We start from the raw sequence: 24,478 nt of genomic DNA on the forward strand, positions 1-24,478 counted from the left end.
TCCTTTGGTTCGATGGTGCTCTTGCATATCCTTGCATGTGGGGCACCCAGGGTCTCTGTATCTGGGGACTCTGACCCTATCATGAGGAGGAATGAAGAAGACAACATCAGATTAAAAGGTTATGTCTTACCATAACTTGGCATCTGTGTTGTTTTCCTTCATTCCTCCCCACTTTCCCACCCAAACATCCCCCTGCCTCTTTTGTTCTAGAGGAACCTGGATTATGAAGGGACTCCTATCTCCCATGTCTGAGCCTCTTCTGCCATTCCTTGCTGTATGGTGATGGATGGATGGAATTGGCAAACTTGATCTGAGGTACTTAGGTAGATGCAGGGCATTATGGGTAGGAGGGAGGAGCTTGAGAGTCAGATCCAAGTCTGTAGAATTTGGCTGAGCCAGATCCGAAGGTCAGATCTGAGACTCTATTGTGAGGAGGAATGAAGGAAGACACCACAGATGCTAAGTTATGGTAAGACATAACCTTTTATTTAAAAACAACCCAAGTGTTTTTTTTTTCCTATTAGGAGAATACAAAGTTGTATGACTGTATTTAAGAGCTTTGTACCAACTTATAAATGTACAAGGATGTGCTTCAAACCAAATATACAGATATAGACCATATAACAAACACTATGTGTTAGTGGAAGAACAACTAATGATTCAAACTTTACTGCTCATTTGGGTGAGGCAGAAAAATCTAAAACAGTAAAATAGCTGAACATCACGGACAAAGTTTTAAAATAATTGTGCCAGAGTTAATTGCAGATTCACCCTGGTGTGTCATCCATGTGATTACTGGGAGGCATTTCTTTAAGAGTTCTGTGATTTTTTCCTTAACCTAATTCATAACTTTAATGGTTAGGTAACTGTTGGGACCAGCAAGCTTTTCATATAGTTCCTTATTTTGTTGGAAAGCTTTGGCTTCAATCGGATGGTTACCACTTCTACCCATACATTTGGTCAGTAATTGGACTTGATATTTCAGCTTGGTTTTGAAACCAGGGACTTGATGGTGGAACCAGTCTGCTGCACTGATTAATTCATTTCAGACTTTGCCTTTTCCAGTTACCATCTACTGATGTTGAGCTATATTATGGGAGGATGCATGCAAAGCAGTATGTGTGCATGCTTCCAGCATGACACAGACACAGTGTATCACTGCTAGTAATATGTTTCTATGTTGTGCAATACAGCCCATGACTATTAATGTGAAAGACTGGCTACTTATGCTGATATAATAATCCAGTGTAATGTCTCAGAGTGAATCCTTCGTAGGATATATTTTGCACTTAGCAACAAGAAACTTATATTCCTGTCTTGGTAGGGGTCATAGCTCATATGGACAACATCAGTACAGTCCGGTATGAATTTATGTCTTTGTGTCTTCTTCCTAATCTTATGGTCTTTGCTCATAGGCACCGATGTCTTAGAACAAACACACCACTGCAGACTATCATTTACATTCCCTGCTCTATAAATATCACAACATCAGCCTTGTACTGTGAGGTACACAGCACATGAATATGCTTGCAGCCTATGAGGGTGACAGGGCATGTTATGGCTAGCCTTTATACAATGACATATATGTGGAGTATGTTAGCTAACAATGTCAGTTAGCTGCTTGGGCTTATACTCAGGATGCATCTTTTTTGCCTTGGTACAATGCCGCTTGATGTGCAAATGATGATCATAGGACTGCACAATCCCAGTGAATGTTTGCAAAGGCTAGGGACTGCTTGTGGACTGCCTGAGGTTTGGGTCACAAATCACTGAAATTTGTAGTAAAACTAACTCCCTTGTAGACAATATGCTGAAATTTGTTAAATCTTGTTCATCAACACTGTTGATTCCAATTTTTACACCCGTGGTTCATCCCAAATTAGAATATATGGGCCCCATGGCACAGAGGCAAGGCATCTGTCTGTGCTGACAGAAACCTGAGTTTAGGAATGGACTTAGACTGACAGTAGATTTGACTGAGGAGGGCAGGATGAAGTAGCCAACAACCATCATTCCTATCCCACTGGGAGAGTTGGGCTGGATTTGATGCCTGTCTAACCTGTGATAGAAATCAGAACTTAACAGGCTAATTGTAGCCTAAGGAAGCATGACATAATACTTTATAAATAGTGGGGATATGAATGCACCAGGCATGCTGACGTCATTGCATATTATGCATATTACAGAATCTCACTGGTCATCACTACATGATGGCTCCAACTGCACTGTCTGCTGCTCTCTATAGGGTTCTCACTTCCATGTTCAATGACTTCTGTGACAAGATGGACTTCCCAGGAATTTGGGGACCTGACCAGCAGAAGGGGACATCTGGGATTGCTGAGAAGGAACTGCAGGTGTACCAAAGGAGAGCAGAGGATGAGAGATGAAAAAGCTGAAGGGCCAGCAATGAATCAAGTATGGAATGAGTAGAGTTGGAATATGTGGTTACTATCGGACATCTTAGATTTATTAAAAATGATTGTATTTTTTTCAGGTCTGACTTCTGAACAGAAATTGATCGGTCTTAATCTTTGCTCTAAGCTACCACATGTTAAGGCTGATTTTAATCCTAAGTTTTTTTTATGACAAAAATGAGCTTGTCTTCTCTAACTTTGTCAAGGATACTGAAACAATATAAATGCATCTTATGTATAAACAACTGCATTCATACAATTTGGCTACAAGAATAAGTTTCAAAAATGTCAATAGTGACACTTTGTTACCTTTTCAAAGCATGGACCCCCGACTCACCTTCATTAAAAAAGGCATAATGACAGATCAGGTGATTCATTAGTTTTATCACTGAATTGCTGGTTCTTAGTGATGAATTAGAAAACTGAAAGTTGGATTCAATAAGAAGAGAGAAAAATTGCACAGGACACCAAAGACAATCATAAGGCTTTTTTCAGTTATGTTAGAAACCTAGGATGCAACTCCAAGACTTGTTCTGAGTTGATTCTAAACGACAAAAAATACACTGAACCCACAGACATCGCCAATATCCTGGCAGACAGGTTCAGTGCAAACTCCCCCCCCCCCAAAGAGCAAGTATCTATCCCGCCAGGGGGCTGCCTCCCAAACATCTCAGATGCTCAGGTGAAGGCTGCCCTCTCCAACAAAAACACTGCTTCCATGGGACCAGATGGCATCCCAGGTTGCGTCCTACATGAACTACAAGAGGAACTAATCCCTCAAATAAAACAGCTATACAATCTCAGCCTCACTACAGGATATGTGCCCACAGAATGGCATACAGCAACAGTGGTCCCACTCCACAAAGGTGGAGCCTCTCACGGACCCTGAAACTATCGCCCATAAGCCTGACTAGCTTAGTCTGCAAGGCTATGGAGAGGATCATCATGGAGCTCATAAACAAAGACATTGGGGACGTACAGACACTAGATCCTACCCAGTTCGGCTTTGTCAAGGGCAGATCCTGCCTTTTGAACCTGGTTGACTTCTTTGAAACAGTCACCAAAGCCATAGATGAAGGGAAGGTAGTCCACACAGCCTATCTGGACCTTGCAAAGGCATTTGACACAATACCCCACTCGGGCATCATAGATAAGCTATCCAGCTTAAATATAAACCCCTATGTCACAAGATGGGTCGCAAACTGGCTCAAGACAGAACCCACAGAGTGAGAGTTGCTGGAGCCATGTCAGACTCGAAACCGGTCACAAGTGGCGTCCCACAGGGTTCTGTCCTGGGACCACTCTTGTTCGGTATATACTTTTCGAGGTACAGGCAAGCGTGGGAGGACTATGGCTCACCAAGTTCGCAGATGACTGCAAACTAGGCGCCATAATCAACTCACCAGCTGACACAAACATCCTTCAAAAGGTCTCGCAGAGACAGATAACTGGTGCCAGCGCCATGGTTTAAAGCTAAATGCCAAAATTGTATAGTCATACCCTTTGGCAAAAACAATGTGCCCACAAATTACCACATAGGCAGAAACCCATTAAGTACAGAGAAAGTTATTAGGGACCTGGGGACCCAAGTTGATAGCAATCTCTCCTTTGAAAACCACATTGCCAAAGTGGTTAGAAAGACCTTCTACATAGCCCACCTCATCACGAAGGGTTTCACATCTAGATCAAGAGAGGTAATCGTGCCTTTATTCATCCCTCATCAGGCCCATCATAGAATACAATGCCTTTTGGGATGTACCTTACCCGACACCTGCAGCAATTAGAAAGACCCCAAAAGTATCTCACCAAGAGGATCAAGGGTCTCAAACAGATGCCATATACTGCTCGGTTAAAAACTCCAGCTCTACTCAGTTGCATACCGCCTACTTCGAGGCGATCTATGCCTGACATACAAAGCTATGTCAAATCCAGAATTAATGGACATGCTCCACCTCAGTAAATCTAAATCCCTTAGAGCCACCTCGAGGGACGTGAACCTCAGCACAGAAATAAATAGAACTTGCTGGAGGGACAGGTTCATAACCCAGAGGCTCCCTTCGCTCTGGAATAGAATTCCAGTTCATGTGAGGCAGAGCACCTCACTGAATCTCTTCAAGAAGAATCTCGATAAGTGGGTGGGGGATCGTAGGTTTGTCCCAGGGATTACTCCCGTGTCACTATTAGACAGAGGCACAGTAAACTAAACCTTAAAAAGGGCACAGTATACTCAAATCAAGGGGTTGCGTAAGCCATACAGAATTGGGCTAGGCTTATAATTGCCTCAGGGCAGATAGCCTAGTATGAACCTATGAACCTATGAAGCAATTATTAATTAAGGTATTACTAAAGCTTTAGAAAGAAAAGGTGAATCCTATTTAGGAACACCTGTTACAAACAATGCAGATTGATTTTAGCTATGTGTTTAAAACGTACTATGGATATTAATTCAGTTAGAAGCTGTATTTTTAATAATTTGAGAATATTGTTATTTTTAGGATATCTAGTTAGCAAACTATGTAAAAAATAGTCATCTCAAAAAGAAGTGATGATATTAAAAGTGTATTTGAAAAGGACATTACAAGATTCCACTAACAACAGGTCTGATGTTGTCAATCTTCACTTAATCCTTGACTTTGGGTTTGGTTCCAAATCTGGGAACCGATTTGGCCATTATTCCAGCTCACGCCTTCCAAAAACTCTCAAGCTAAGCTCTACCTATAATGCTCCTAACAAGATTACCTCAGATCTCATTTGCCGCTTCATAGTGCCAGACTCATTCTCTCCTTTGAGCTCTTGAGGGACAGCTAATTACTTAAAAAACTGCAAATTTTCAAATCTTTATATTTCTTCATAAAACTATACTACCTTTTTTCCTTCACTACCTGCTCCTTCTAAACTTTATTATATAGTTTTACTGTTTGTGTGCGCATGAGACCTTTCCCTTTTCTATTGTTTTGATAGTTTCTAACGTACCATCATTGGTACTATATCCTTGCCTCTAACGGTATTTCTTAGGTACCATTGTTGGTCCAACCTTCCTGTGCTTTGTTTACACAAAAAAAAAAAAAAAGTTTCATCTGTGTGTGCATGTGCGTGTGTGTGTGTGTGTGTGTGTGTGTGTGTGTGTGTGTGTGTGTGTGTGAGTGATACCTCTCAACTTCTTACAGCAAAAAATATGGACAAACTTTAAAATGATGGGGGGACAAATGGGGACAGATTTTAAATATTGCTCTTACAAACTTAGAAAGTTGATAGAATAATAAGTTTGCATTACCATTGTTAAATGAAATACATCAAAAGGCCAAAAGCATAACGTTCAGTTCAGGTATCTTTATTCTTGTGCAAGGAGACAAAAAATGCAGTTACAGAGTTTGTCTGACTAAATCAGGAAGTGTCACAGTTATTATACCTTTCTTTCAAGACATTGCCCACTACGACTGACGTAGCAGATCACCAGTTTACAATTCTGTTACTTTACAGATGTTTCTCACATTTCTAGCTGTCTCTTCAAAGTTTAAAAAAGATTTTTCAGTAAACAGGATGGCCTTGACGACCACTGGTCAATTATAACTTTCTTGCTATGTGATGTTACAAGTCTAGGTACTATGGCTAATTCAAGCACAATGCAAGTACAGATTTCTGAAGCAGTTCATTGTTTATAGTATCTAACTTTCTTGCAGCTTGTGCACTTTTTCATTAGCATGAACCGAGCTTATTGTCCATAATGAATGGATCTACAGAAATTATTATTATTCTTCATTTAATTTCCTGACCTAGCAGAAAATCACCTGCTTTCCAGTACATTTCCAAAGCATAAACATGTATTTTGCTGTGTTAGCAAACTAGGTCAGAGTGCATCTTGCAGTGTCAGAAAGCACAATTTCAGAAAAGCATGTTTTCAGTTTCAAATAGAACTAATGCTGCATATAGAATAAAAACGTGTTAATCTTCCCTTATTTAAAATAAGCATTACACACATATGTTAATACATATTTTTCTAACAACCATGAATTCTCTGAAGGATGTGGAGTCTTAAACTCAAATGTTTGTCACTATTTAATGACTTCAATCCTCAGCTATTTCCCAGAATAGTACAGATATTAGGAAGAACACACCAAAAATATGAGGCAAAAATCTGGACATTCTGTGAAAATCTGTATAGTTGAGAGGTATTGTATGTGTGTGTGTTTATGTGTGTGTGTGTGTGTGTGTGTGTGTGACCTTTTGTGTGTGTGTGTGTGTGTGTGTGTGTGTGTGTGTGTGTGTGTGTGTGTGTGTGTGTGTGTGTGTGTGTGTGCGTGAGTCCTTTTGTGTGTGTGTGTGTGTGTGTGTGTGTGTGTGTGTGTGTGTGTGTGTGTGTGTGTGTGTGTGTGTGTGTGTGAGAGATCTTTTATGTGTGTGTGTGTGTGTGTGTGTGTGCGTGCCTGTCTGTGTGTGACCTTTTTTGTAATGGCAGACAAACCAGTTAAAGGGACTTCTGGCTTCAAAAGATGCCAGAACTGTGATAGGAAACTTCCTAACTCTGACGGACACACTCTTTGTGTCTTTTGTTTTGGGGTGGTACAGCTACAGGAAGACTGTGCCATTTGTCACAGTTTTAGCCAAATTGGACTAGTCTGCCATAGAAATAAGCTTATCCTTAAAGGCCTGCTTAAATCAGACTTTGACAAGGCCTTATCTGGCTCCAAAACCGATGTCAGTTCACCTTCTTCCTCGTCTTCTTCAAGCAGGTTGAAAAAGCCTAAGAAAATAAGCCAGCTGGTTTTGATACTTTCTTCAGAACCACCGGTTAAAATGGCCAAGGCTCCCATGGTTCTTAGAGTTTCCTCGTAACCGGTGGGTCAAGTGACTCAGACTTTGGTGCCATTGGTGCTGATTTCATATTCAGGCTCTTCCCCTTCAGTGTCGACAAAACCACTGGAACCAAAGGAGTTTTCCTTCAAGGAATTACCACGCACCAGATAGTCACCTTCAGTGGACCCCTTTTTGGACCATCCTGCTAGTTCTTTTCTGGAGAAACATCCACCCACATCTCCTTTGGTGTCATCCGTCTGATCCACCAAGAGTCTAGCAAAATCCAATAACTTGAGATTGGTGGATCAACTCCATGCGGTGAGGGGATTACCGCCTTCTACAGTTCTTAGGAATATTGGCTCTGGAAACATGCCTACGTCCACACCAGACTTTACTCCTCCCTCGACTCCAGATGAACCTTCGGAGCCTCTGGTACCGACCTTCCTGGCTTTGACTGTTTCGATGCCAGGTAGAGCTCCTTCTCTAGCACTGATAGCTACCCTGACTTCTTCTGTTTGTCAGATCTGGAGACCTCCTGGGGTTAGAGGTTTGTTGCTGGTTCCAGGGGAGGGCAGGGTTTGACGATGTTAGAAAAATGTGTGTTTGAATACATGAGAAATGCTAGCTTAAAAGCAAAGTAGTATATAATGCATTTTATTCTATTAATCATATAGTAGTAAAATTAATTCATGTCTAAATGTGAAGTAGTTTTGAAACTGCAGTGTGGCTTGAAGCAAAGCTGATCTCTGACCCTGGCAGAATGCTAGCTTAGCAAGTTTTAATGTTTATGCTTTTCACAAGTGATTATCTGCTGGGTCAGGAAATTAAATGTGTGAAATAATGAAATCTTCTGCTCTTTCCTGTTGGAATGATCTGGCCTTGTATATGTGTTACTAAGATAGCAGCTGTGTGAGAAAGTGTAACAGAGAACAAAGACATGCATTAAAAGACTGAAGCTGCTATTGTATTCGAACTGATATGAAACCTTGAACAAGTAACTTTACAGAAAGACATTATGACTGACCAGCTGGATAGCAAGGCCATATTGTATCTAGAGGAAAAGTTTTTTAAAATATACAGCATCAGCAGATTTAATGAATGAAGGCTTGTAAGTTAAAGTGATGTAGATGCCCTGTGACATATCACGTCAGTAAGGTGGGCATAGCTTAAATGTTAAACCTATATAAAATTGTGTGCTTCCTGTTTCATATCAGACAAAATTCTGTACTTGTACGTTTTTTGCCTCCTGGTGTACACTAGTAAACTTTTGAATCTGAACCTCCTGTGTATTGAATTCTTAATTTTATTTAATAGTTTGGTCCTTCTTAGCCGGAAAATTCCCTCAGACAGCTGCAGATAAGAGTCTACCGGTGGTCGAATACTGCGCAGGAGAAGTTACCGAAACTGTTCTTCTTGGGTGAAAAGACCTCCGACTGAATTGTCGTGTAAAGAGGCTGGCCACTTTCTGATCTGTGGCCGAAGAGTGGACATTGGACAGTTCAATACTGGAGGCTCAGGTAGGAAGAATTTGCTTTTTTTCTGTTTTAGATCAGGGACTAGGTTACAGTACATTGTTGTCAAGATTTATTTTGCAGATCAGGGACAAAAGGAAGTACTGTATATTTGGTCATAGATCAGGGTAACAGAATAAGGTAGGCAGTTATTCTAGATAAACTGTGAACAGGAACTAAGAACTTGATATCACGTGATAAAAAAGGGTTACATAACATTTTCTTTGACATGGGTAATCAGTGCACTAAAACCTCGCGAGATCCGCCCCTAACCGAAGACGCAAAATACATGCAATTACAACGTTCTGATAACATTAGGTATTATACGAAATGGGTTAATAAATATGAATTTGATGGTAAACTAGATAAAACTTCACTAGTTAAACTCCTTAAACAGCTTAAATCTGATGCGGGAGGTCAGGCAAAAAAGCAACGCCAACTAGGCATTCCTCAAGCACACAGGTGGATTGAGGAAGCAAATCGTAGAGAACAGAAGCTTAAAAATTCAAAAACATTATTTTTAGACAAAGAGGATAATAACTTGGTAATAGCGACAGCTCCTCCTTCTCCTCCTCCCTTGCCCCCTCCCTTACCCTTTTCAGGATATGAAGCGAGTGGACAGGCTGGTCCGCCTCCGCATTATCCTGAAGTTTCAGCAAGACCACAACCATTTGTTAGAGATCCTATTGAAACTAGGTCCCGAACACGTAAAACACTAGGGACACAGAATCATACCAAATAGAGAGAAATCTACAGGATGAGAGTGAGGAAGAAATATGCCCACTTATAGAAGTTCCAAATCCTCAGGCAGGACAGGAAGGGCAGGACCCAACACTCTTAGTATATAGACCATGGACACCAGAGGACATCCGAAAGGCTACTGAGGGAATCCCCCATCCGAAAGTTAATTTTACGAAATTTTTAGAAGATTTGCAAGGCATGAGGTTGAGTTACCACTTGAATGGGGAAGAAGTAGAAAAAGTAGTAAGACAAATTATAGGTCCAGATTGGCACATGATTTGTGGCACCTGGAATCCTCGTAATGCAGGGCTTAGACCACTCCCACATAGTGACGCAGAGTTAGACAACAGAGTGAAAGGTCTGACAGACCGAATCCCTGAGAAATGGAAACCCAGAGCAGACTGGACTTGCATTAATCAATGCATACAACAGGAAAATGAGACAATAGATGGATATTATGCTAGATTATTAGAATGTTTTAATAATCATAGCGGTATGTCGGTTCCTGAGAACCAAACAAATGATTCCCCGTATGAACAGCAATTAAAAAATGCATTTTTGAAAGGTTGCATTGCACCCATTAGTAGCTTCATTATGAAGCATATGATAGACCATCGAACAGGGAGGCTACAAGCCTTACTTGAATACGCTAGACATGCTGAAAGACATTTTAATAGTAAAAAGAAAAAGAAGGCGCAAGTCTTCCCTGCTGAAGACGGAGCTGAAGTATTTGGATTACAGTCAGGTAAAAAGGGCAAGAAGAATGCCCAGGGAAACAAACAGTCTGACAAACGATCAAAAGATTTTGAAGAAAGGAAAAAGAGAGGTGAATGCTTCAAGTGCGGGAAAAAGGGACATCTAGCAAGGGATTGTAGGCAAAACAAAAAGGTAATCACAGAAGATAAGGGAGATGAGGACTGACTATACGATAGTGAGGATACATCAAGTGAAAGTCAGAAATCATCAGGAAAAGTTAATAAACAAAAAACAAATGTAAATGTGATAGAAGGAGTAGAGGAAGTGCAAATAGATATGGAGGATGAAGAAAGTGAAATTTTGGATTTAGCATTATTGAGCTTAGAGCTCTACTTGGCAGATACGAAACCGGAAAATTACACTTCTGGTAGAGGGAAGGGAAGTCAAATTCCTGTGTTACTCAGGAGCATCACGGACTTTGATACACCCCTCCATGTTACCAGAACATTCCGAATCACCTGATTACATACTAGTAAAAGCCGCAAATGGACAGCTATACAGGGAACCGCTTTCCCATGATATAGCAATAACTGACCCTGTTTCAGGTATGACCCAGAGAAGTAAAATAGTTGTTTCTGCAAAGTGTCCAGTAAACCTATTGGGCAGGGACCTTATACAGATATTTGGCATAGCAGTAGTTCCAACTGTACAAGGTATGGAGGCACAGAGACAAATGGATACCTTTGTAATGAGACCCGAGGGTGAAACTTTTTACTGGTACAGCCAGGACCTAGTCACGACTGGTCCAGGGGCAGTAACCGAGGAACTGATGAACGTAGCCATCAGTAAAGCCCCCTCCCTTGACATTGATCGACAGCATTTGTTACACTGTACTCTATACTACTGTACTACACCAGGACCTGATAGAGAATATGAGCAAGAATTATTCAAGAATCGTGCAACTAGATTGGTTTTGCGTACTTTGTACTGGGATACTGAGGGGAACAGTGTAGTTAGCTGTTCATTACCTCAAGAATTCCTTGCATTGTATAGATCAAATCGGTTGCCACATGTCAGCTTGACAAAGAACAAAAATGTCAAATGGGCAGATTTAAGAGAAAAAGTAACCAGATGGGAGAAACAAACTGATTTAGAACTATCAGAACAAGGGATACAAAAACAAAACTGAATTGGTTGACACAGACACATCCAGCTGTACACTTGCAATCTAGTGAGGACAGCTGATTAGCATTTTTATTAGAAGAAGAAGAAAAGGCCTTATGTGAAATTCCAACAACTCTTTGGTCAACAGGCAAGTCAGATGTAGGACTTATTTGAACAGCAGGACCAGTTACAATTACCCCAAAGTCAGCTTTTAGACCACAGAAAAGACAATACCCTTTGAGAAAGGATGCAGAAATAGGAATTAAGCCTATAATAGCAGCATTACTCAAAGAAGGAGTACTGGTAGAATCTCCTGATTCACCATGTAATACACCCCTATTTCCTGTTAAAAAAGCAAATGGGGAATGGCGGATGGTACAAGATTTACAAGCTGTAAATAATGCAGTAATACACAGAGCACCTACGGTGCCAGACCCACATACCTTGTTAAACGATTTAGAACCACAACAGAAGTATTTCTCTGTGGTAGATATTAGCAATGCTTTCTTTTCAATACCTATACATCCTGATAGTCAATATTGGTTTGCATTTACATTTCAGGGGGAAAGGTATACGTATACTCGACTACCACAGGGATATTGTGAGAGCCCAACAATATTTGCACAAGAAATGGCTAGCAACCTGGCAGGGTTTACCCCACCGGGAGGTAGTCAAATTCTACTTTACGTAGATGACATCTTGCTAGCAGCCCCCACCCAGCAACAGTGCAGGGAGGATACTGTAGCATTATTGAAATTTTTAGCAAGACAAGGACACAAAGTAAACAAAAGTAAGTTACAACTTTGGAAAAAATAAGTTAGATACCTAGGATATGTAATATCCAATGAAGGTAGAATACTAGATGAGGAAAGAAAAACAGCAATTTTGCAAGCACCCAAGCCAACGACCAAGAAAGAAATGATGTCTTTCTTAGGTACAACTAATTTTTGTCGGAGCTGGATACCAAATTATGCTTTGGAATCTGCTCCACTGACTGATTTGATATATAAAACACCAATGGCAGCACAAGTTATCTTACAATGGACAACCGAAGCAGAAACGGCTTTCTGCAGTTTGAAGCAGTTGATAGCTTCTTCATTAGTTTTAGGACTTCCAATTATCACAAATGATTTTTTCAGACCGTAGATTGTAAGCAAGGATATATGATGTCAGTATTAACGCAATAACATGGGGACAAGCAACGCCCCATAGCCTACTATTCATCACAGTTAGACCCAGTGGCGCGATCTTTGCTTCACTGTGTACAAGCAGTAGTTGCAGCCGCAATGGCAGTACAGGCTTCGGCCTCAGTGGTGTTATTCCACCCTCTCACATTGAGAGTGCCTCATGCAGTTGCAATAATTTTACTGCAAGAGAAAGTGGCATACCTTTCTCCTGCTAGACATCTTTCATGTATGACTACACTGCTGAGCCAACCTCATATGACAATTGAACGATGTACGACATTGAATCCATCAACATTACTTCCAACTCCTGTGGAGGGCACACCACACAGCTGCCTGCAGGAAATTGAACAGTTAGCTTTACCTAGCCAAGATCTTACAGATATGCCCTTGGACAATGCTGAGGTGACATATTACGTGGACGGCTCATGCAGAAGGGGTCCTACAGGGAAGAATCTGGTGGGGTATGCAGTAGTTACAGACACTGAAATTTTAGAAGCTCAATCCTTACCACACAACTTATATGCACAAGCAGCGGAATTGATAGCTTTGATGAGGGCATGTACTTTAGCAAAAAACAAGAGTGTGAACATATATACTGATAGTCAGTATGCTTTTTCTACAGTACATGTATTTGCACAACAATGGAAAAATAGAGGAATGATAACATCTAGTGGAAAACCTATTAATCATGCGCAATTTAGTTTGGAGTTATTAGAATCTATTCAGTTACCTACCAAAGTAGCTATTTGTAAATGTGTAGCTCATACAAAACAACAGGATAAGATTTCAAAAGGTAATGCACGAGCTGATGCAGCTGCAAAGCAAGCAGACTCGGACTCAGAAACTTTACTTCTAAATGAGGAATTACAACCCTCTGAGATTTTAGATTTAGACATGTTAAAAACAATGCAGACGCTTACAACAAAAGCAGAGAAACAAAAATGGGTAAAACGAGGTGCAATTCTTGAGAATGGACTGTACATTTCCAAAGAAAGAAAAACGATATTGCCGTCTAATTTATTTAGATATGCAGCTTTGTTGAGCCATGGGCAGTGCCATGTCTCAACAGGGGGGATGGTACAGTTAGTAAATCGAATATTCCAAACATATGGATACACAAATTACACAAAAAAATTTTGTGCAGCTTGTCATACTTGTAACAAGCATCACGCACAAGCGGCATTTAAAACCAAGCAACGAAGCTTTCCTATACCACCATATCTATTCCATACTATTTGTATGGATTTCATAGAATTGAATAAATGTGAAGGGAAAAAGTTTTGTTTAGTTATTGTAGACATGTTTTCTAAATGGGTAGAAGCTTTTCCAACCAAAAACCCAGATGCAGCAACAGTGGCAAAAGCCCTGATAAAAAAAGTAATCCCTAGATTTGGCATTCTGGAGAGGATTTATAGTGACAATGGCACACATTTTGTAAATCAGATGATTCACCAGCTTGGGAGATTTTTTTGGTATCTCCTTAAAGAACCATTGTGCTTACCACACACAGTCAGCAGGACTGGTGGAAAGGTACAATGGTACCCTGAAAAATAAGTTAAGGAAACTAGTTGAGGAAACCCAGAAGAACTGGATATACTGTCTGCCTTTAGCACTGTTGAGTATGAGAACGGTTGCAAATGTAAAGGGTTTGACTCCCTTTGAAATGGTTTTTGGGAGAGCATATTATGTGCCTCAGTGGAAAGCTCTCATGCCTGCAGAGCAAGAGGCTGACAGATCATTAGCTAGTTATATGAGGAAACTGTTAACAAATAAATCTGTTTTGCAGTTTAACTCTTTTTCAGATAAGGAACAGACCAGACCGGTGGAAGCAGTCTTGGCCCCAGGGTCGTGGATCTGGCTGAAAGTGATGAAAAGGAAGAATTGGGCGAGTCCAAAGTGGGAGGGACCATACCAGGTTCTGTTGGAAACACCTACTGCAGTTAGAGTGGCCGAGAGGACGTCCTGGGTTCATTTGAAGCATTGTAAACCGGTAAAGAACTTTCAACTTGATAAAAACTTTGTGACTGATACACAACCAAACCGAGATGGCCAAAAACAAAGTGAATAGAAGTTTAGATCAACCCCAGAGATGTTGCATAATCATTTTGTTGAGTGTACATTTATTAACTGTAATTGTGACAATTTTCCTCTTGCTGTGGTTTATCCTACACACAACCACACAAGTGAAAGTGGGAAGGTGTGATGAAACGTCTATAGACTGGCATCCAAATTTTAACACATACCTAGCCATGAAACGTGTATATGCAGAGACTATGAACATTTCAAATTGCTGGGTTTGTACAGCTATACCAACAGCATATGGAGGACTGATAATGTCCGCTGTCCCTTTGGGGATAAATGAGACTTGGGAGAATTTACTTTTTGACACAGGAACTGTGAGATCACAGGACAAAATAGCTTTATTTTTACCTGTCACACAAAAAGGAATTGTATGTTTTTTCAAAAATGACACTCTCCAGGTGGGCTGGAGCAATTGTAATATAACCATATCTTACCGATGTTATATTAAGAATGGTAATGGCAATACTTTTTGCAATACTAATTATGACTCGTATTTAAACTCATTGAAAACAACTATGAGTGACATTCAAAAAAATCCAGTTTTGTTTAAACAATTGTCAGTTATAGATCAGAAAATGTTTCATGCAGGGCTGATGCGTATTAGTACTAAAGTAGAAAACTGTTATTTTATTTGTGGGAAAAAGGCATATAAATGGTTACCCGAGAATTGGTCCGGCAGTTGTTTTTTGGGTTACTTGGTTCCGGCAATAAGACATACTGCAGAATTACCTTTGGGTAAAATACGAAACGTAAGAGAAACAGCTTGAAAATCCGAAGGTCCAGTTAAGAAACCTGTGAATCCAGTTGGAAAGATCGAAGCTGGTTGGAAAGACCATAATTCAGTAAAAGACAAAAGCGAATTGACTCATATGGACTTGAGTGACAGTGTTATATCCTGGGCAGGAATATTCCCAGCCTATGGAGCAGTCAAATCGATCTGGGAGCTGAGAAAGTTGTCGAAACTTCTCGAAGTAATGAGTAATGCAACTTTTTCCACCCTAGAACTGGTGACTGATGAACTGAATGCAATGAGAACTGTTGTGCTACAAAATCGGATGGCTCTTGACTTCACCCTAGCGACGAGAGGCGGTACGTGCACGCTTATCAAAGAAGAATGCTGTGCTTACATTCCTGACAATCATCATGAGATTAATAACCACCTAGAGGTAATTCAGCAAGTATCAGCCATGACTGAACCAGGCCCAAACCCACTGACGGACTTTTTCCAGAATCTATTTGGGGGGTGGGGTTCCATCCTAATGAATATTCTGATTGCCATTTGTGTGGGTATACTCCTAATAGGAGCATGTGTTTGCTGTGGAATTCCCTGCATGAAAAGATTAATCAAAGATTTTATTGATGTATCTGTTACTGAAACTTTTTACCAGGATATTGAGATTGAAAGATTGATCTCAGATGACGCTTTTTCTGAAGTATAGATTGAATGACTCACCTAGCTGAAAATCCTAAGTGGAAAAGGCTAGGGGATGAAATGACACTATGCATACTTCAAAATAGAATAAAAAGTATTAATGGGGGGGGGGGGGTGTTAGAAAAATGTGTATTTGAATACATGAGAAATGCTAGCTTAAAAGCAAAGTAGTATATAATGCATTTTATTCTATTAATCATATAGTAGTAAAATTAATTCATGTCTAAACATGAAGTAGTTTTGAAACTGTAGTGTGGCTTGAAGCAAAGCTGATCTCTGACCCTGGCAGAATGCTAGCTTAGCAAGTTTTAATGTTTATGCTTTTCACAAGTGATTATCTGCTGGGTCAGGAAATTAAATGTGTGAAATAATGAAATCTTCTGCTCTTTCCTGTTGGAATGATCTGGCCTTGTATATGTGTTACTAAGATAGCACGCAGCTGTGTGAGAAAGTGTAACAGAGAACAAAGACATGCATTAAAAGACTGAAGCTGCTATTGTATTCGAACTGATATGAAACCTTGAACAAGTAACTTTACAGAAAGACATTATGACTGACCAGCTGGATAGCAAGGCCATATTGTATCTAGAGGAAAAGTTTTTTAAAATATACAGCATCAGCAGATTTAATGAATGAAGGCTTGTAAGCTAAAGTGATGTAAATGCCCTGTGACATATCACGTCAGTAAGGTGGGCATAGTTTAAATGTTAAACCTATATAAAATTGTGTGCTTCCTGTTTCATATCAGACAAAATTCTGTACTTGTATGTTTTTTACCTCCTGGTGTACACTAGTAAACTTTTGAATCTGAACCTCCTGTGTATTGAATTCTTAATTTTATTTAACAGACGATGGTCTTTTTGGAGCCGTCCATGCCCCTAGGTGCTTTGGTACATGTAAGCTCAACTCTGGCTTCAGCTTTGGAGGCAGCTTCCTTGGTGTGGGGTGGGACCACAGTTCTGAAGGAGTCTGTTTTGGTTCCAGGCTCCCATCCTTCTATGGAGGGGCCTGCCTTCCAGGCTATGGAGAGGGCCTTGTACATTGCAGACAGTCAGTCTATGCCATCCTTTTTGGACCAAACTTCATGCCGTTCCCCTCAACCGGAGCATCCCCCAGTCTCTTCCCTGGGACAGAGGGCACAAAAGACTGAGGATCAAACCACAGTGGTTATGTCCTCTTTGGTTGCCTCTCTGGAACACCCCACAGAGAAGGTACCTATGAAGAGAAAGTGCAAGAGGAAGCACTTGGACTCCCTTGAAGAGTCCTTCATGGAAGATACTGATTTCAATGAAGAGGAAGGTTCCCCTAAGTCACCCCCTGATGGCGTTTCCTTCGGGGACATTCTAGAGATCCTAAAGCAGAGTGGTGGCTGGACTTCCCTCCAGCCTTCCTCAGAAGAATTGATATACCTGGATGCTTTTCATGCCCAGCTATCTACTGCTTAGATTTCTCCACCCGCTGATGATCTCATTAAATTGATAGCTCAGTGGGCCTGAAAGTTACCTGACTCTATTGAGCCAGTTCCTAAGAGACCAGACCATATCCTTTCAGCCCCTCAGGATCAGCAACACTGGGCCAAGGGAATTCTTGTAGACACCATGATGTTAGTGGCAGCCACCAAAAAGTAACTTGCTGATTGAAAGTCCTACTATCCATCCTCCTAATAAAGAATCTAGGAGAATAGATATATTTGGGAAGCACATTTACACCTCATCAACTTTAGCTCTCAGATCCTTGAATTACATGGTACATTTTATGAGACTTCAAAGAGATGTGATTAAAGAGCTGTCATGTACTCTGTTAGGAGTTCAAGACAAAGTGGCTTCTCAGCTTGCCACCCTAAAATCTGTTTCCAACTCATCCATGAGGGTAATTGCACATGTTGCCAAAGGGACGACAAGAGCAGTTGGTTCAGGTGTAGCCATCAGGAGACATGCTGGATGTGCTTATGTGACTTCGTGGAGCCATTTAAGTCTTCTTTCATCAACACTGCATTTGACGGAACATCCCTGTTTAGTCACAAAGTTAAAGAGACTCTAGCCAAATGTGAGAAAGATGGGAAGACCCTTTCTGCCATGGGCGTATGCTTTCTCACTCCTCAACAGCTTTATTCCAGGAGCTAGAGGGGTGGGAGGCTATGGTTCAAGAAGTCCCAAGGGCATTTCCTGGACTCATGTGGCAATGACTTCCCCTGGGACAGAGGGGGAAGTAACAATGGAAGATGCCATGGAAGATGCAGAGGTGTCCCACAGAACCAGGGTTCCAGGGATTCTTTCCCTGGGAATGCCTATCAGCATTCCTGAAATGAGGCCTGATTGCTTTCCTCTGAAGGCAGTCGGGAGGTGATTATCCCTGCATCAAGCTGCCTGGCTAAGGATAACAATGGACAATTGGGTGCAGAGGATTATAACCAGAGGATATAAAATCCCCTTTTCAGAATAACCAAAGAGATTGATCAGGATCCCAGACATTTCACCCAGTCACAGGGATACAGCAGTCTTAGAAATTCAAAAACTGCTTGACAAAAGAGTCATCCAAGCAGTCCCCTCAGACCAGATAGGATCTGGAATTTACTCAAGATTCTTTTTAGTGCCAAAGAAGACAGGGGCTGGAGACCAATCTTGGATCTCAGTCTGCTGAAAAAATCAGTTCAACAAACCAAATTTCTGATGGTCATGGTTCAGTCTATACTTCCATTCTTGGAAAAAGACTATTGGATGTGCTCAACAGATCTTCAGGACCTGTATTACCATGTAAAGATGGACAAGGGGTCCAGAAGATTTCAGTGTTTCTGGCTGGGAGCCAGTCACTATCAGTTCAGGGCACTGCCCTTTGGTCTCACCACAGCCCCTGGGTGTTCACCAAATGCATGGCAGTAGTAGCAGCTCATCTCAGCCTACTAGGGTTTGGGGTGTATCTGTAGCTAGATGACTGGCTCCTTACTGCTCCCAGCAGGCGTTTACTCATAGAGGTTCAAGACTATGCTCTTTTCCTTTGCTCTGACTTGGGTATCACTGTAAACTACAAAAATCCCATTTAGAACCATCTCAACAGTAGAATTCATGGGAGCGATGCTCAACACAATCACAGGCATTGCATCTCTTCCCATAGAAAGACTTCAAAGGATAAGATCACAAGCCAGCCAGATCATTCACAACATGAGGGTACCAGCAAGACTCCTCCTACAAACTCTAGGCTCAATGGCAGCCTCTGTCACTCTAGTCCCCCTAGCGAGATATCACATGCGAATTCTTCAATGGTTGCTAGCGTCTCAATGGTTCTTAATAATCAGCCAATGTCCCATTTGATCACGATCACCAACCATTGCAAGGAAGATCTGATTTGGTGGCTTCACTCCAAGGAAATTTTGTTGAGGTGTCCATTTGTTCCCCATCAACCCCAAGCCATACTGACCACGGATGCATCCCGGATGGGATGGGGGGACATTATCTGGGAAGGATAGTCCAAAGCACATGCTCCCAACAGGATGCCAGTCTGCATATCAGTGTTCCAGAGATGAGGGTGGTGCTCTTAGCATTTCAGGCATTTCAAGCTACCCTTCCCTTTCGAACAACTGCAATTCAAACAGATAATAAGTCAGTAGTTTGGTACATCAACAAGCAAGGGGAAACCAGGTCTTATCCTCTTTGTTGAGAAGCTCTCAGAGTATGGCAATGGGCAATTTCTTCCGGCAGCTTTCTACTAGCATGCACACTCCGGGGACTAAAAACATAATTGAGGGAAAATTAAGCAGGACCATCCTCATGCCTCACGAGTGGTCTCTCAATCTGGGGTGGCAGACAAGCTTTTCCACCACTGGGGTCAACCTTGTTGATCTTTTTGCATTCCCTCTGAAAAGCAATTGCAGCAGTTACTTTGCCAAATCCCCCTTTTGGGGGATTCACCAAGGGATGCTGTCCTTCACGATTGGCCCCCCGGTCTATTGTACGCCTTTCCCCCAATTCCTCTGATATCTCAGTTTCTTAGCTAACAGGTTGAAAAAAAAAGAATAATTCTCATCACTCCATTCTGGCCTCAACAGGTCTGGTTTCCCATCCTTTGGCCTCATCACATTGGAAACCTTGGAAGACCCAGCTCCAGACCTATTGGCCCACCCAGAGGGACTGGTTCATCTGAATCTTCAGCATCTCAAGCTCACTGTGTGGCTTCTCCAGTTCCCATGATTGCCAGGCATTCTTCCCTCACGTCCCCAGTTCAATGAATCATTCTAGCCTACCACAAACATTCAACAAGAAAATTGTACTTTAACAAGTGAAAACAAAAATGGAGAACACTCCCATTGGCCTGATTCCACTCTTTGTTAAAACATTATCTATTTAAAACTGAAAGCAATGTTTGCACTGTAAATATTGGTTTATTTTCTGTGGTTGTTTTTTATTTGGGACATGAAAAATAAAACATGCTGCTAGGGTTGGTGGTTTGGTTTATAATACTGTAAGAAAATGACCACTGGAAAAGTGCTTTGACTTAATTATTCAGTTAAGACTGATTTTGTTGTGGTGTTCATTCTGATGAAGTCCAGTTAATGGTGGATGAAAGTGCTTAATGTTTTAAGAATAAAGAGTGGAATCCAGCCGAGAGTGTTCTTTTCTTATTTTTACTAGTTTTACTTTATTGTTTTTAATACTTTAACAAGTGGCTAATGTTTACTAAATGGTTATCAGACTCTAATCTTGACCCATATTCTGTGCCTATTGATAATGTTCTGGAATTCCTAATTTTACTCTTTGAAGCAGGAACATCTGCCTCTACCATTCGAGTGCATCTTGCTGCAATCTCTAACTTTCATATTAGTTTAAATGGTTCATCCCATATATTCCATAAAATTTGCAAAGCCTTTTTGAAAGGAACCTTAATGCTCAGAACTCCATATAAGGAACCCTCTACAGCTTGGGATTTGAACCTGGTTCTTCAGTCTCTTATATATTCTCCATTCAAACCTTCTGCAAGTTGTGACTTGACATTTTTATCCTGGAAAACTTTATTCTTGATAGCTATTACTGCCGCTAGAATGATATCTGAAATACAGACCTTATCCTGCAAAGCTCCTTATTTAATCTTTCATAAACCCTTCCTTTCTACCAAAGGTTGTGTCCAAAACAAATATTAATTGGACTTTACAACTCCCAGTCTTTTTTCCTAACTTCTCGTATAAAGGAGAGCACTGTCTGCACTTACTAGATGTGCCCAGACAACTACTTTTCTATCTTCACAGAACTAAGGAATTTAAAAAATCCGATCAGCTATTTGTTTCCTTTTTCTCAATTACTTTGGGAAAACCAATTTCTAAAGCTACTCTTGTTAAATGGCTTAGAGACTCTACCACATTTGTTTATAACAAAAAGGGAATGCATCTACCAGGACCTGTAAAAGCTCATTCAACTAGAGTAACAACAGCTTCTGCAGTTTTTCATGCCAGAGCTCCCTTAAATGATATTTGTACAGCGGACATCTCCTCATACTTTTATTATACATTGCAAATTGGATCTGGTCTCTAGGAGACGTGCATCATTTAGCTCAATGGTGCTCAGGAATATTATTCCGTGAGACCTCCCAAGGATCAGGTAGCTAGGGACTCTGTCCCACAGTCAAGGATTAAGTGAAGATTGACAACATCAGATAAAGAAGATATGTCTTACCATAATATTCCATCTGTGTTATTAATCTTCACTTATCCTTGTCATTCCCACCCTCCTTTCCCCCCAACTTTAAGTCTCTTGGTAGATAGGACCTCTCCAGTGATTGGTTTTCATTATAGAGATATAGATATGGCCTCTGATCTGTTATTTCTTGGCTGTCTCTATTCTTTGTAAACTTGATCTGAGGTAATCTTGTCAGGAGCATTATGGGTAGAGCTTAGCTCAAGAGTTTTTGGAAGGCGCAAGCTAGAATAATGGCCGAGTGGGTTCCAAGGTTTGGAACCAAAACCACAGTCAAGGATAAGTGAAGATCGACAACACAGATGGAATGTTATGGTAAGACATAACTTCTTTTTAACAAAAATGAACATATAAATGTAAACATTGTGTATAATGTAGATATATAGCACAACGTCCATCCTATTTTAGTATTAGTTTACAAAAGTCTTTTTTTTTAATTACCAGGTTATTTTAACAGTACTTCAGAATACATTGTATTTGTTGCAGTAGGTGCAAGGCATTCTATGTGAGTAAAACCACTAGGGAGCTTTGCACTTGAATGTGTGATGATACAATGTTATTTTTTAAAAGACTACATTGAAAGCATTGTTTTGACATAGTATCAACTGTAATCAGTACAAAAGGTTTGTGATTTACTATATGTTGTAGGTCATCAACCCAAAGAGATAAAAATGTCGACAAAATGCAAATTAAACGTCATGCTAAATGCTACGGGTCTAAACATGAAGCTGCACTCATTGCAAGCATTCTTAACCCTGGAAAATGCTGACATCTACGCAGTCACAGAAACCTGGTTCAAAGCTGAGTAGAGCACCCCAGCCTTACCTGGTTACTCATCCTATCATACATTCAGACCCCAAACTGTGGGCAGTAAAGCCAAAGGAGGTGGAGTTTCAATATATATTAAAGACATACACACCTCCAGTCTGGTCAAACAGTATGACACACAGGAGACACTCAGGTGCAGTTAACCATTGACAAGACCCCTATACAAATCATAGCTAGGTACTGGCCCCCAAATCTGACTCAAGATGCCCAATCCACCTATCTGGATCTCTTTCAAATCTATCAAGATTTAACCTTTTACCCTGATCCTGGATTACTTTAACGACCCAAACATAGATTGAAAGAACTACTCATGCCAAGAACACAAATGCCCAGAGATTTCTTGAATTTGGCAATGCAAATGAATTAGAACAGCTAGTTGATACCCCCATAAGAGGTGATAATATCGTGGACTTAGTATTAACCAACATGAGTAACCACTACAGCATTCCTGCAGTATCAACCTCCCTGGTGAGATCCGATGATAAAGTGGTCACTTTCGAAGTCACCATCTCCCCTGACCCCCCCCCCCCAGCTAGGGTCAAACAAAAAACTTCTCCAAAGTTGATTACAGCCTCCTGAGTGATGGTATAAACAGCTTCACAGCCCCCTCCCCCTCTGTAGGAACTGGCACCAGTATCCAAAATTACACCAAAGCACTATACGAGCATTTATATCGGTGCATGGAACCAGGAATACCCAACAGGACTAAATCATCCTCCACAAGGAAAAATAAACCTGTCTGGTGGACATATGCAATAAATAAACTCTATAACAAAAGGAAAAAATTGCCCAGTACCAAGAAAGAGCAAGTGCCCAATTGAAAGCAATCTCTCCTTAGCCTGAGCAAGCAAATAAGAGCACCAGTGAAATCCTCCAAAGCAAACTTTGAGTCCAAATTGGTCACGTCTACTAGAAACAATCATAAGGCCTTCTTCACATATGTCTGCAATCTCAAAGGAAATGCCCATATCTGTTCAGAACTGGTGGTCAAGGATATCACATATACAAATGCTGCAGATATAGCAAATTTGCTGGTTGAGAGATTGAGTGAAAACTTCACCCCTCTGTCCCCCCATCAGTAAATCAGGACATCCCCAGTACCTGCCCCCTTCTCCTTATATCTAGGGAACAGGTCATCACACTCTCTCAAAGTAAAAAAAATACAGCTTCCGTGGGACCCGATAACATACCAGGCTGCATCCTACATGAACTTAGGCAGGAACTTGCAGCACCATGAGGCGCCCTATTTAACCAAAGCCTGAGCATTGGCTTCATCCTAGCTGAGTGGAGAACAGCCACTGTCACCCTCTGCACAAAGGTGAAGCGTCCACTGATCTGGGAAATTATAGACCCATCAGCCTAAGTAGCCTGATCTCCAAGGCTATGGAACAGATTAACATGGACCTCATTAACAAGGACATTGGCAACCTCCAAACACTTGATCCCATACAGTTTGGCTTTTTCAAGGGGAGGTCATGTCAGTTAAATTTGGTCGACTTCTTTGATGGATGAGGGGAAGATGGTGCACACTGCCTACCTTGACCTGGCCAAAGCCTTCAACACTATTCCCCACTCAGGCATAACAGATAAACTCTCTCAACTAGACATCAATCCATATGTTACCAAATGGGTAGCAAACTGATAGAACCCATCTAGCCAAAATAGGGGAAACCACCAAAAGCAGTAGACCGTAAGGAGCGGCATACTCCAGGGTTCAGTCTTGGGGTCTCTATTATTTGGGATATACTTTTCTGAGATGCAAGCCAAAACCAGTGGCCTATGGCTGACCCCAAGTTTGCAGATGACTACAAGCTGGATGCTGTCATCAATTTCCCTAGTGATGTGGACATCTCCAAAAGGGTCTCACACAAACAAATGACTGGTGCCAGAAACATGGCCTTAAGCTCAATACCAAAAAAATGCATCATCATCATCCCCTTTGGGGAGA

The sequence above is a fragment of the Protopterus annectens genome, chromosome 2.part1 (genome assembly GCF_019279795.1).
Source record: "Protopterus annectens isolate FY-2018-M chromosome 2.part1, PAN1.0, whole genome shotgun sequence".
Lineage (NCBI taxonomy): Eukaryota > Metazoa > Chordata > Ceratodontiformes > Protopteridae > Protopterus > Protopterus annectens.